The 14,269-nt window shown below is 38.0% G+C and overlaps 1 protein-coding gene across 1 annotated transcript in view; it reads left to right on the forward strand.

Moving 5' to 3' along the window:
* The window catches only part of Spta1 (spectrin alpha, erythrocytic 1), an 82,155-nt gene that overhangs the window by 51,693 nt on the left and 16,193 nt on the right, over positions 1-14,269 (forward strand). The gene's annotated exons all lie outside the window — the stretch shown is intronic.

The following is a 14,269-nucleotide window of genomic DNA, read 5'->3' on the forward strand; positions in this document are numbered from 1 at the left end:
TTATTTATTTACATTTCAGATGTCATCCCCTTTCCCCATTTTCCCTCCCTAGAATGCCCTATTCCATCCCCACTCCTCCCTTTTGCTTTTATACCATTTTAATTACATGCATGTATTAAGGTCAGTTCTAGGATGAGGGTCTAGCAATAATATAGATGCAAATAGTCCAGGAACAAGCAAGACAATAAACACAAATAGTCAAAGAACAAGCAAGGCAATAAACACAATTTCATGAACACTCCCGTGATCATTGTTTCTAAAGGCTTATCAGGATAACCAAAATATCTGCGCCAACTTCCCTGTCCTAGCCCAAAGTCCTTTTCATGTCTGAAGCCTACTTCCTTGTTCTAGCCTAAAATTGAGATTCCTGCCAGAATTTATTTTTTTGTTCTAGCCTAATGTCAGATTCCTGCCTGAAGCCCACTTCCTTGTTCTTGATCTTGACCAATGTCATATTTCTGCCAAGCAGCCTATTTCTTTGTCCTTGCCCCATGTCAGATTCTTGCCAAGCACCCCGAAAGGCTCTCTGCTTCTCCCTCTTTTTTATTTCATTAATAAGACTGAGGCTGTCTTAGGTTGATCTGACAAGAATGCTTTCCTTACCCTTCAGGAATATACATTATCTAAAGCAATGCGCTTCTGTCATAGATTGGTAAGGCTTTATGCAGGATCTTACCCGTCCTTGGCTTGCCAGCCTGTTAATTTAATAACTCTGTCTGGGGGTCTATTTTCAGGTTCAAGCTATGTACTTTGGCTGCCAACATATTGAAGTTGCTAAACACAAGCTTTAACATGATGGGCAGGAATAAAAGTTTTCTCAGGACAAAAATGGCTAGCATGATCAAGCTATGTATGCCATTCTTGAAGCTTGACCAAAATAGAAATACTGACCCCAGGCCATGGGTAATTTTATCAGCAGTATCTGCTGCATTAACACTCAGCAGAGCAGCATTCTTGGAATTCATAAGCTCACTATGCAAAGTTAAAACATCCAGAGAGATGTTAGAATTATGCCAAATATACTGCAAGTATCTTTAAACATTTTCCTAATTATAGTGACTACCACTGTAAATTTTAGAACTAATAGGAATCTAATGGTATTTGGCATGACACTTGAGATGGCTCCTTACTCGTAAACTCTGAACCTCAGTCCAGGAATTTGAATAGGATAAACAGCATCAACCTGGTTTTCCAAATGCTTGTCTAAATCCTCGTGTATATACAACACATTAGTAACATTTTTTTTTAAATGATTAACAAAAGTAGCTGTCTTAACTTCTTGTGTCAAAGCAATTGCAGAAGCAGTGGTGCTAGCAATTAATGTAATTGAAGTTGTTATACCAGCAATAATCAAGCTCACTACACTCTTGCTTCTGCTTAAAGCTTGTGTCATTTCTTCTAGTACTTGCAAGCTATTTTTGGAATACCAAGGTTCTGTAATACTCAGGGCACTAAAACAAAAGCTAGTTGATAGACCTCCATAACTGACATGCTGGATTTCAAAACACAAACACAATTAGTAGGTGTACAATCAGTGCAACCTACATTAAATACTGTAGAAGAAACAAAAGTGATTTTAATTTGACAATTAAAAGAGCCATAACACACGTACTAGCACTTGTTTGAAATCCAGATACTGTTCCAAATTTACCTCTTGCTAACATAATATCACAGAGAACTGCAGCTAACTTCCAAATATGTCTCTGAAAATGGTCCAGATCCATCCTTCCAAATAAAGACTGTTATTTCCAATATTAGATTGATTTCTAAACCAGTCCATGATTGAGTCCGAATAACTGTATTAAGAACAATACAAGAGCCGGGTGGTGGTGGCACATGCCTTTAATCCCAGCACTTGGGAGGCAGAGGCAGGCGGATTTCTGAGTTCAAGACCAGCATGGTCTACAGAGTGAGTTCCAGGATAGCCAGGGCTACACAGAGAAACCCTGTCTCGAAAAACAAAACAAAAAAAAAAAAAAAAAAACAAAAAAAACAAACAAACAAAAAAGAACAATACAAGAGTCATTATAACTTCTCTCCTTGATTCTCTGTTCCACAAGGTCTAAAAACACGAGGCAAGGCAGCTTGTCCCAACAGGGGTATAAGTAAGCAATGGTGGGTCAGTAACATATGTCCAATACAGCTTCCCAGTCACCATTGTGAAGGCACTCAGCAAGCTCACATGTCAGCATCATTCTTTGTCCTGGCATCAGCATGTCTTACCCTTCGCTCTGGCAGCCACGATGATCCTTCAGCATCATGCTGAGAAAACCACGAACATGCCCTCTTCCCCATATTAAATACCCGATCGGTATCATGCCTTATGCCAGTAGTGGATCCTTCCATTTCACCTATGCATAAGTATGCCTAGTTGTATAGTGCCATAGACACTCAGCAGAAAGTTCCTTGGCATCCAAAATTTTTAAAAAATTTTAAAATCAAAAGATATGATTTAAATAAATTTGTATAGAGGGATATATCTCCCTCTTTATTATTTTATGAAGATACTGTTTTATAGTTCCATGAGCCTCTTCCAGAGTCTCCTATCCTTGAAAATTATAAGGAATCCCAGTAATATGGGTAATGTTAAATTGCTGCTAAAAAGTCTCAAATGTTTGACTGTGATCACCAGTTTCATTTTCTGTTTCTTTGTTTGTTGGTTTTTCTTTTTGGTTTTTTTTGTTGTTGTTGTTGTTATTGGATACTTTATTTATCTACATTTCAGATGTTATCCCCTTTTTCCATCCCCCCCAAACCCTTATCCCATTCTCCCTCCTCCTAATTTTATGAGGATATGCCCCCAATCATCCACCCAGTTCTACATCCCCGCCCTTGAATTCCCTCTTACTGGGGCATCCAGCGTTTTCTCCCTTGGAGGGACCAAGGACCTCCTCTCGAACTGATGCCCAACCAGTTTATCCTCCTCTACATATACAGCTGGAGCCATGGTTCCCTCCATGTGTGTTTCCAGGCTAGCTGTTTAGACCCTGGGAGCTCTGGATGGTTGGTATTATTGCTCTCCCCATGGAGCAGCAAGCCCCTTCAACTCTTTCAGTCTTCTCTTTAATACCTCTATTGGGAACCCTGTGATCAGTTTGATAGTTAGCTGTGAGCTTTCACCTCTGTATATGTCAGGCTCTGGCAGTGCCTCTCAAGAGACAAATTTATCAGGCTCCTGTAAGCATGCAGTTCTGGACATCCACAAAAGTGTTTGCCTATGGTGATTGTACCTGGGCTGGATCCCCAAATGGGGCAACCCCTGGATGTCCCTCCTCCAGTTTCTGCCCCACACATTGTCTCATACTTTCTCCTGTGAGTATTTTGTTACTCCTTCTAAGAAGGACTGAAACACCCACACTTTGGTCTTTCTTCTTCATGAGCTTCATGTGGTCTGTGAGGTATATCTTTGGTATCGTGAGATTTTGGGCTAATGTGCACTTATCAATGAGTACATAACATGTGTGTTCTTTTGTGACTGGGTTACCTCACTCAGGATGATATTTTCTAGTTCCATCCATTTGCCTAAGAATTTCATGAATTCATTGTTTTTAATAGCTGAGTAGTACTCCATTGTGTAAATGTACCACATTTTCTGTACCCATTCTTCTGTTTAAGGACATCTGGGTTCTTTCCAGCTTCTGGCTATTATAAATAGGGCTGCTATGCACATAGTGTAGCATGTGTCCTTGTTATATGTTGGAGCATCTTTTGGGTATATGCCCAGTAATGGTATCACTGGATCAACGGGTAATTCTATGTTCAATTTTCTAAGGAACCACCAGACTGATTTCCAGAGTAGTTGTACCAGCTTACAATCCCACCAACAATGGAAGAGTGCTCCTCTTTCTCCACATCCTCACCAGCATCTGCTGTCATCTGAGTTCTTAATCTTAACCATTCTGACTGGTGTGAGGTGGAATCTCAGGGTTGTTTTGATTTGCATTCCCCTGAGGACTAAAGATGTTGAACATTTCTTTCGGTGCTTCTCAGTTATTTGATATTCCTCAGTTGAAAATTCTTTGTTGAGCTTTGTAGCCTATTTTTAATAGGGTTATTTGGTTGTATGGAGTCTAATTTCTCGAGTTTCTTGTATATTTTTGATATTATTTCTCTATCAGAGGTAGGATTAATAAAAATCTTTTTCTAATCTGTGGGTTGCTGTTTTGTCCTATTGACAGTGTACTTTGTCTTATAGAAGCTTTGCAATTTTATGAGGTCCCATTTGTCAATTCTTGATCTTAGAACATAAGCCATTGGTGTTCTGTTCAAAAACTTTCCCCCTGTACACATGTGTTTGAGGCTCTTCCCCACTTTCTCTTCTATTAGTTTCAGTGTAAACAATTTTATATGGAGGTTCTTGATCCACTTGGACTTGAGTTTTGTACAAGGAGATAAGAATGAATTGATTTGCATTTTCCTACATGCTGACCTCCAATTCAACCTGTACCTTTTGTTGAAAATTCTTTTTTTTTTTTTTTTAACCAAATAGTTTTAGCTTCTTTGTCAAAGATCAAGTGAATATCCCATGTGGCTTCATTTCTGGGTCTTCAATTTCATTCCACTGATATTCTTGCCTATCTCTGTGCCAATCACATGCAGGTTTTATCATTATTGCTCTGTAGTGCAGCCTGAAGTCAGGGATGGTGATTCCCCCAGAAGTTCTTTTATTGTTGAGAATAGTTCTATACTGGGTGTAGCCACTTATAGGTACGGGAACCAGGTTCACCTGAAAGGAAGGCTGGGAATGAAAGGGGCTTGGAGGGCGGGAGAAAACATGGGGCCAAGACACCTTATTCTGATCAAGGCCTGAAGTTTAATATTTTGCTTTCACATATAAAGGGGGAAGACCCTCCCCCAGAGTCTCTTCTCTTTCCAGGCTGGGTGAGGGGATAGCAGCCAGGAGGTGTCAAGGCAAGCTCAGCAGGTGGTCCATTCTTCTAGCTCCGGTAGCAGACTGCAGGTCACCAAGGCAATGCCTCCTAGGTCCTATTGTTTTGGTCTACTGTGGCAAACAGCTCTTTCAGGTCTGCTCAAGCCTGGGTGGGAGGGCACACCTGGGTTTTTGTTATTCCAAATGAATTCACAAATTGCTCTTTCTATCTCTATGAAGAATTGATTTGGAATTTTGATGGGGATTGCACTGAATCTGTAGATTGCTTTTGGCAAGACAGCCATTTTTACTATATTAATCCTGACAATCCACGAGCATGAGAGATCTTTCCGTCTTCTGAGATCTTCTTCGATTTCTTTCTTCAGAGACGTGAAGTTCTTGTCATACAAATATTTTACTTTCTTGGTTAGATTCACACCAAGGTGTTTTATATTATTTATGACTATTGTAAAGGATATCATTTCCCTAATTTTTTTCTCAGCCTATTTGGTTTGTTTGAGTTGATTTTATAACCAGCCACTTAGCTGAAGTTGTTTATCAGGTTTAGGAATTCTCTAGTGGAAGTTTTGGGGTCATTTAATTATACAATTATATCATCTGCAAATAGTGAAATTTTGATTTCTTCCTTTCCTATTTGTATCCCTTTGACTTCCTTTTGTTGTCTAACTGTTCTGGCTAGGACTTTGAGTACTATCTTGAATAGGTAGAGAGAGAGTGGGCACTCTTATCTAGTCCCTGATTTTAGTGGGGTTGCTTCAAGTTTCTCTCCATTTAATTTGATGTTGGCTACTGGTTTGCTATACATTGTTTTTACTATGTTTATGTATGGGCCTTGAATTCTTTTTCTTTCCAAGACTTTATCATAAAGGGGTGTTGAATTTTGTAAAATGCTTTCTCAGCATCTAGTGATATGATCATGTGTTTTTTTTTTTTTTTTTTTTGAGTTTGTTTATACAGTGGATTATGTTGATGGATTTCCAAATATTGAACCATTCCTACATTCCTGGGATAAAGCCTACTTGATAATGTTGGATGATTGTTTTGATTTGTTCTTGGATTTGGTTTGTGAGAATTTTTTTTAGTATTTTTTATCAATATTCATAGGGAGATTAGTTTGAAGTTCTCTTTCATTGTTGGGTCTTTGTGTGTTTTAGGTGTGAGCATAATTCTGGCTTCATAGAACAAATTGGTTAGTGGTCCATCTGTTTCTATTTTGTGGAACTGTTTATAGAGAATTGGTATTGTAAAGCCCAAGTGAAAAGGACCTCATGATCCCTGGAGAAGTGCAGAAGCATCCCAAATCACTCAGGAGAAACACAGCTTGATGCAATCACAAGAGGTTTACTCAAAACTAGCTAGCTAGGGCCTCCTTCACTACTAGCCCATGCAGGGGTAGAGGAATTCAGCACCCCAGCAATGAGTTCTTACAGCTTATATAGGAAGACTCCACAAACCAGGTGGAGTTAGGGAAGAGGGGGAAGGAGGGGGGTACAGATGCGTTTGATCTCAAACCCTTAAGATGGATGGCAAGTCACTTTATAATTGGTTATTTCGGACTAGCTACACTCTATCTATCATGAGCTCTGGTTCAAAGTGGGTCAGGCTTATCTTGGGCTAATGGCATCCTGGCACCAATTGTCTCAGGGCTGTTTAGTTAGGGCCTTCTGTTCTAATGGTCAGCTAATTTCCTGGGACTGAGGTACCACAGTGTTTGACTTACAGGTTTTATGTCTTTTGCTTTAAGGATAGGGTTCAGGAGTCCATTTAAAATTTTATCTTTCAGTATTAGGTCTTCTTGGAAGGTCTGATAAAATTCTGCACTAAAGTCATCATCTGGTGCTGGGCTTTATTTAGTGGGGAGACTTTTAATGACTGATGCATTTCTTTAAGGAGTATAGGACTATTTAAATGGTTTATCTGATCCTGATTTAACTTTGGTACCTGATATCTGTCTAGGAAATTGTGCATTTCATCCAGATTTTCCAGTTTTGTTGAGTATAGGCTTTTTAAGTAGGATCTGATGATTTTTTTTAAATTTCCTCAGTTTCTGTTGTTATGTTTCCCTTTTCAGTTCTGATTTTATATTTTGCCAGGAGGCTAGCCCCGACATGAGTGAAGGGAAGTCCTCTTTCTTCTTGGTTCTTCTTGAGGCAGCCAAGAGGGATGGAAAGAGCAACAGCAGGGGTGTAAGACCTAGGTTATAGTACTGTAGCTGGCTTGCCCTCTGGTATCTTCTGGCCAGAAACAGCCATTTCTGGCACCAGCACCTTAACACAAAGACATCAGAGGATTAGGTAAATAGCCATGTACTACCATAAAAACTTCTTTTGAGGGTAAAAGACTGCAGGCTTAGGTGATTAACACCTGTAGCCTAACAGGAGAGCAAACAGCCTTTGTACTCTCTCAGCAGGAACTGCTGGGCTCTAACTGGGCCTGCTAGTCTGAGATCACAGGAAGAAAAGACACTTAAAGAAGTTGCTATAGACTTTATTACTAAGTGTAAAAAGTTTCCTATGAAAGCTATCTAAGGGGAAAAGTGGAAAGGTCCTAAATGGGGAAAAAGAAAAAATTCTAACAAAGGAAAAATTCTAAGTAAATAAAAGGAAAGGAATTCCAAGCAGGAGAAAAGGAAAGGAAAGGATGAATGGCTCCTAAGGAACATCTACGTCTACAACTATTCTATTACAACTACTACGAGTACCACTCTCTTTGTCTTCAGTATTTATGCATCTTTCAGAGTACATGGTCACATGTTACAAAATTCATCACAAGTTCACACCAAAAATAAAATCATAAATTGAAATAGAAGTTTACAGCAGAGAATGTTTACATGCATATTCATTAGGAGTAATTATCTGGCTAAACATCCATCACCTGTCTAGCTCCGCAGGTTCACTGAAAGTTTAAAACTATAACTAAGAAATTAGTGAAGTTTTATATAGATCAACCCAGGCAATGTTTTCCCTTCTGTCCTAGTATCTATAATAAATCATGAGTTCCCTTTTAGTGACCTTTGGTTAATTGTTTTACAATCTTTTGGAATGTGCTCTCAGCAGTAGAAAGTCTGGTTACTATCTAAGGGCAACTAACTGATGACACTTGGGAGACTGGCAGAGTTCTCATTGCAGTTTTGACTATCAGAAAGGGACCTAATAGCAGTCCCACTATAAAAGAGCTTAATAATCATTGATATAATTTTAGGAATTCTTATGTGATCATCATTAAGACTTAAGAAGTCATCTATTTGTCTATATAGCATCACTACAAGACAGTACAGCTTTGTGGATCTGCAGAGATCTGCTCCAAGGGATGTGCTATTGCTTAGTGTTTGTTACAATATGTTTAATAATAATAATAGGAAAAACATATTAATAGCAGGAATCTTTCCTTAAATAAGTCCCTTACAGCTTTGTTGGATAAGGGCTCACTTGTCATGGATTATATAATAATCCAAGGCAAACATTTCAGGATGATCACCTGCTAATTATTAGCTTGTCCCATTATGGCTCCTGACAATATTTAAGTCTTTAATTCATTTAACATGATTTTATTACGTACTATTTAAGATAATGAACTGATTTCTTCTATAAGGATAGGTACAAGATTTCAGGTACCAATTGCTGAAGAGACTATTCTTTCCCTGTGACATATTTCTGAATATTACAGACCAGTTGACTACATGTATATGAGTCTATTTCTGGAATATCTATTCTATTCTATGTATTTATGCCTTTGTTTATGGCATTATGATATGTTTTTAGTAATATAGTTTTCTGACATGCTTTTAAAATTATGAATGGAGATCTCCAGTTTTGTTCTTCTTATCAGCCAAGATTGGAATATTCATGGTATTTCCTTGTTCCACCTGAATATTAGAATTGATCTGTTTATTTCTATAAAACCAGTCCTATGAATTTTGATAAGAATTATTAGATACCTTCACATAGTATATATATTTAACAAATGTCATTCTAAGCCATAAAAAAGGAAAGTTGATTTATTTAGTTGTATTGTTTGTAGTTTCTTGCATCAGTGTTCTCTAAACTTCTATGTATATCTTTTTTTATTGGATATTTTATTTACATTTCAGATGCCATCCCCTTTCCCAAATTCCCCTCCCTAGAAACCCCTATTCCAAGCCCCCTTTTCCTTTTTGCTTTTATACAATTTTTTTTTTAAAATGTTAATCAAAGGCTTTAGAAGTTTGGTAATGCTCAATCAGAAGTGTAACCCAATACCCAACCTAGATATATCACCTGTCTTTGACTGGTGGAGACCATCATGGAGACCACGTGAACATCTGCCTCCATGCCCCCCCTTCTCTCTCTTCCCCTCTCTCATCACCTAGCTTCTCCTCTCCTTCTTCTACTCTCTTTACTCCTTCTCTTCCTCTCACCTTAGCTCCTACTACATATCACCCTTCCTGTTAAAACAAAACTTTTCTCTCAAAAATACAATTAGAGCATAATTATACCAATTTGTACCAGTGAGGTACAAGATAGTCCTAATACCCAGTCCATCATTTTGTTGACTAACCAGAACCTCTGTCATGTCTCCTAATTAAAACACTTAGTTCTGAACCTGGCTTTTTTCTTGGCTTTAGAATGAATGTCAGCTGAAAACCATCTACTCAAATCTTTTCTCTCAAAGTAAATAGCCAGGAGTGGCTATGAGATTATATGTTTTCAACCCCATCAGAAATCCAGAATGACTGAGTTAACTGAAATTATGGGAAGCACAAAGCATAGCTTCTAAAATTTAGCCAATTTATAGAGACCACTGAACACCTGAAAAGTGCCTATACTACAAAATGTTGGAGCATCTGATCTTCAGCCTTCTGGCCTGGGATCATCTGACAGACCATAGTGATGCAGAATTATTAAAAGCTGATTACTCTGTCTAGGCAGATATAATCAGTCGACTGTTCTGCAAGTGTGTCCTTTTCTGGACAGTAATTTGTCTGTAGATGGAAAGAGGCAATTCTTGCCTAGTGGTTGTCTCACCACAACTGGAGTAACTCCAAAGATGCTCAGTTTCTTCTTAGAATTCAATACAGGAAGCTGTCAGGAGCAGACAGGTCTCTAATCAAAATGAACATTAATACAGAAATGTTCGTAACGTCAATTCTGTGGACTTCTGATGTTTTGAAAACCAACTATCCATGTAAGGTATTCTGGACTGTTGTCTGTTAACTCCACTCAGCTACTTCTAAATAAAACATAGAAAACACCCTAACAATAAACTCCAAGCCATGAATTTTCTATAGTCCCTTAACTCACAGGCTAACCATCTCAAATCTATTTTAAAAAAGTTAAAGAAGGATTGGGTCTAAGCCTTGTATTCCTAAATGTGTTATACAGGCACAATGCCTATGAGAGTAACAATATTCATCTCACTTTTATATCAATAAGAAGCTTGTACCAATGGAAACCTTAAATTTGAAATCAAAGAAAATTTTGTACCATTTAAGGAATTATAACTTCATCTTGATAACAATTATACAGATTTCTACCACTAGGTTATGGCTATGAAATAAATCCTAGCTAATCCTCCCTGTTCCAACAGAACCACTACTTTCTCTAGAAAGACAGCCCAACATTAACCACCTTAGTCCCCAAGCCCAGGGCATAGGGATGCTGACTCTTCATTAACTTTTTCAAGCTGATTACAGGCATTGAGCTATTAGAAGAGGGGCAGGAGGAAGAGTAAATTGATAAGCCTCTGACACTGTGTCTTCACTGCATCCAGATGGAATTCCAGGACATTAGAGGTTTGAGCAGGTCTGCTCAGCTTGCTTGATGAGTAGATACACCAAGGCTGTATATTCTGCAATGTACAATTCTCAAAACAAATTTTAGTATCAAGATAATTTTTTTAAGAGGGCTGACATTTTATTAAAGATGTTGGTTCTAACAACTTTTATTTTATTTTTTTCTTCTTTTTTAATTGGATATTATATTTACATTTCAAATTTTATCCCCTTACCCCATTCCCCCCCCCACCAAGAAGCTCCTTATCCCATTCTCCCTCCTCCTGCTTCTATGAGGGCGTGCCACCACCTACCTCCCCACTCCCACCTTCCCACCTCAGATCCCCCCCCCCCCCCACTCAGTGTTCAGCCTTCATAGGACCAAAGATCTCCTCTCCCACCTATGCCCAACAAGGCCATCATCCCCTACATATACAGCTGGAGTCATGTGTCCCTCCCTATGTGCTCCTAGGCTGGTGGTTTAGACCCTGGGGAGCTCTGGCTGGTTGGTATTGTTGCTGTCCTCATGGGGCCACCAACCCTTCCAGCTCCTTCAGTCTTCTCTCTAACTTCTCCATTGGGAACCTTTGATCAGATCAATGGATAGCTGTGAGTATCTGCCTCTGGGTATGTCAGACTGTGGAGGACCTCTAAGGAGACAGCCCTATCAGGCTCCTGTCAGCATGCACTTCCTGACATCCATATCAGCGCCTATCTTTGGTGACTGCCCATGGGATGAATACCCAGGTGGAATGGTCTCCAGACAGCCTCCCCTTCAGTTTCTGACCCACACTTTGTCTCCATATTTGCTCCCTTGAGTATTTTGTTACTCCTTCTAAGTAAGACCTAGGCATCCATACTTGTTCTTCCTTCTTCATGAGCTTCATGTGGTCTGTTAGTTGAATCTTTGTTGTTTCAAACTTTTGGGCTAATATCTGCTTATCAGTAAGTAAATACCATCTGTGTTCTTTTGTGATTGGGTTACTTCACTCAGGATGATATTTTCTAGTTCCATCCATTTACCTAAGAATTTCTCAAATTCATTATTTTTAATAGCCGAGTAATATTCCATTGTGTAAATGTACCACATTTTTTTGTATCCATTCCTCTGTTGAAGGGCATCTGGGTTCTTTACAGCTTCTGGATATTATAAATAAGGCTGCTATAAACATAGTGGAGCATATGTCCTTGTTATATGTTGGAGCATTTTCTGGGTATATGCCCAGGAGTGGTATAGCTGGGTCCTCAGGTAGTGCTATGTCCAATTTTCTGAGGAACCACCAGACTGATTTCCAGAGTGGTTGTACCAGCTTGCAACCCCACCAACAATGGAAGAGTGTTCCTCTTTCTTCACATCCTTGCCAGCATCTACTATCACCTGGGTTTTTGATCTTAGCCATTCTGACTGGTGTGAGGTGGTATCTCAGGGTTGTTTTGAATTGCATTTCCCTAATGACTAAGGATGTTATGTATATCTTTTCAATTTCTGTAGTTAAATTTATGACTGAGAATTTCATTGTTTTTGATGAGTTAGGACAATTTTACTAATTTATTTTTCATGTAGTTTATTATTAATATATAAAAATTTAGTGTTTTAATATGTGGCATTCTATTCTGAATTTTCCCTGGTAGGTTTGTTGATTTCACGGTTTCTATGAAATCTAAGGGTTTAAACATATTATAACATTTGAGTTTCAGAGACAATTATCCTTAATCTCTTTTTATTTAGACTATATATTTTTGTTACTTAGTTTTATTGGCTGGGACAACCAGAATTATGTTTGATAAATATATCATAAGTACACATTATTATCTTGTTCTTGCTCTTAAAGGGAAGATTTAAAACACACTGTTTGAAACACTATTACCTGCATAGTTTTTATATGTGGAATTTATTATGTTGAGGTAGTGCCCTGTTTCTTGTTATAAATTTTTATAGTGAAATAGTGCTGAATTTTGCCAAGTGCTTTTTCTGCAGTCGTTGAGATCTGATATGGTTTTTCTTTTCTCTTGTTCATGTGACATACCACATTTGTTAATCTGTTTGTGCTGATCCATGTTGGTATCTGATGAGTAAAATTCATTCACCCTCCTGGAAATACTCCTTAATTTCCCAGCAGGTTAAGTTTGCAGGCATTTTGAAAAAGAGTCCAACCCTTACTTCATCAAAACATTAACCTATAACTTCCTTTTATTTTTATGGTTTCTTCATTTGATTCTGGTAGCTGTAAAACTCTCCTCATAAAAGATATTAGGAAATACCCTCTTTTCTTAAATTTTAAGCAGTTTGATAAGTGATAGTGTTATTTATCTAAATGTTTGTTTGAATTAATCAGTGAAGATATCTGGTCCAGGATCTGTTTTGTTGAAACTTTCTTATTTTGTCATAGTTTGTGAATCCATCCATCTATTCAATGCTGTGCATTTTATTATCATGTTTCCAGGGATCCTTTCTCTTTGGGTAGTATCAGGGTTTTTTTCCAAATTATATTTTAGTTTCTACACATCTCACTTGGAAATAGAAGGTGAAAATGTTAACGAGAAGTTATGTCAAACAGTATACATGGTATAAACACACAATTCAAAGTTAACTAAAGCATTCAGTCTTACAACATGCATTACCTTTCAAATTTCCATTATAAGTTTTTCCCAAAAAATGATATAAAAGCCACAATGTATCCCATAGTATTTGAAAAGGAATGAACATCTATTCTGATCTCATCTCCTATGTTGAAATTTATTTTCAAATGAGGATATAGAAAAGGCATAGACATTATGTTGATTGTTTTAGATGAGTTACTATGTTATATAAGAAGAATAAGCATTAAAATATGATAGGAGATAGAGAGTGGTAGCAGTGGCAATTGAGATGGTATGAACTAGTATAAGTATTTTTCAGGAAATCTCAGATGATGATATAAGCAATGTTCAGACTCCATCCTCACTTCTCTTTCCATCTTGTATATTACACAAATAGTCTTTTTTTTTTTAAAGAAAACAATCTGAAATGAAGGTTTGCATTAAGATTTGATAACATTCTGTCTTGTCCTTAACTCCTGCCTTTAGGGACAGCTCTTAGTTTAGGTTAATTTTTTTAAAGATTTGTTTATTTTATGTATATGAGTACACTGTAGCTGTCAGACACCATAAAAGGGCATCAGATCCATTACAGATGGTTGTGAGCCACCATGTGGTTGCTGGGAATTGAACTCAGGACCTCTGGAAGAGCAGTCAGTAATCTTGACTGCTGAGCCATCTCTCCAGCCCTAGGATGATCTTAGTACTTAATATTGTCTCAAAGATGGAGTGTTTTGAGGAATTGCGTGAATCTGGGTATTGAGATATCATTATATTTCACTCCAATAATTTGATTCTAGAATTAAAAGAGAGCCGTTCTTAGGGCCACATGAGATACAGTGAATCAGTATCCCCATTCCTGTTACTCTTTCCACTAAGATTATCCTGTTTGACAGGAAAGAAATTTTAAGAGGAACTTGGTAGAAGTGTTGCAGAGGATGCGCACCCTCATCCAGTCCACTAATTGTACTGGACCAACTCTGTTGAGTAACATACTGTGAATTTGCATGTGGATGGAGGTTGATGATTCTGGCCTTTGCTGATTTGATCAC

The sequence above is a fragment of the Arvicanthis niloticus genome, chromosome 16 (genome assembly GCF_011762505.2).
Source record: "Arvicanthis niloticus isolate mArvNil1 chromosome 16, mArvNil1.pat.X, whole genome shotgun sequence".
Lineage (NCBI taxonomy): Eukaryota > Metazoa > Chordata > Mammalia > Rodentia > Muridae > Arvicanthis > Arvicanthis niloticus.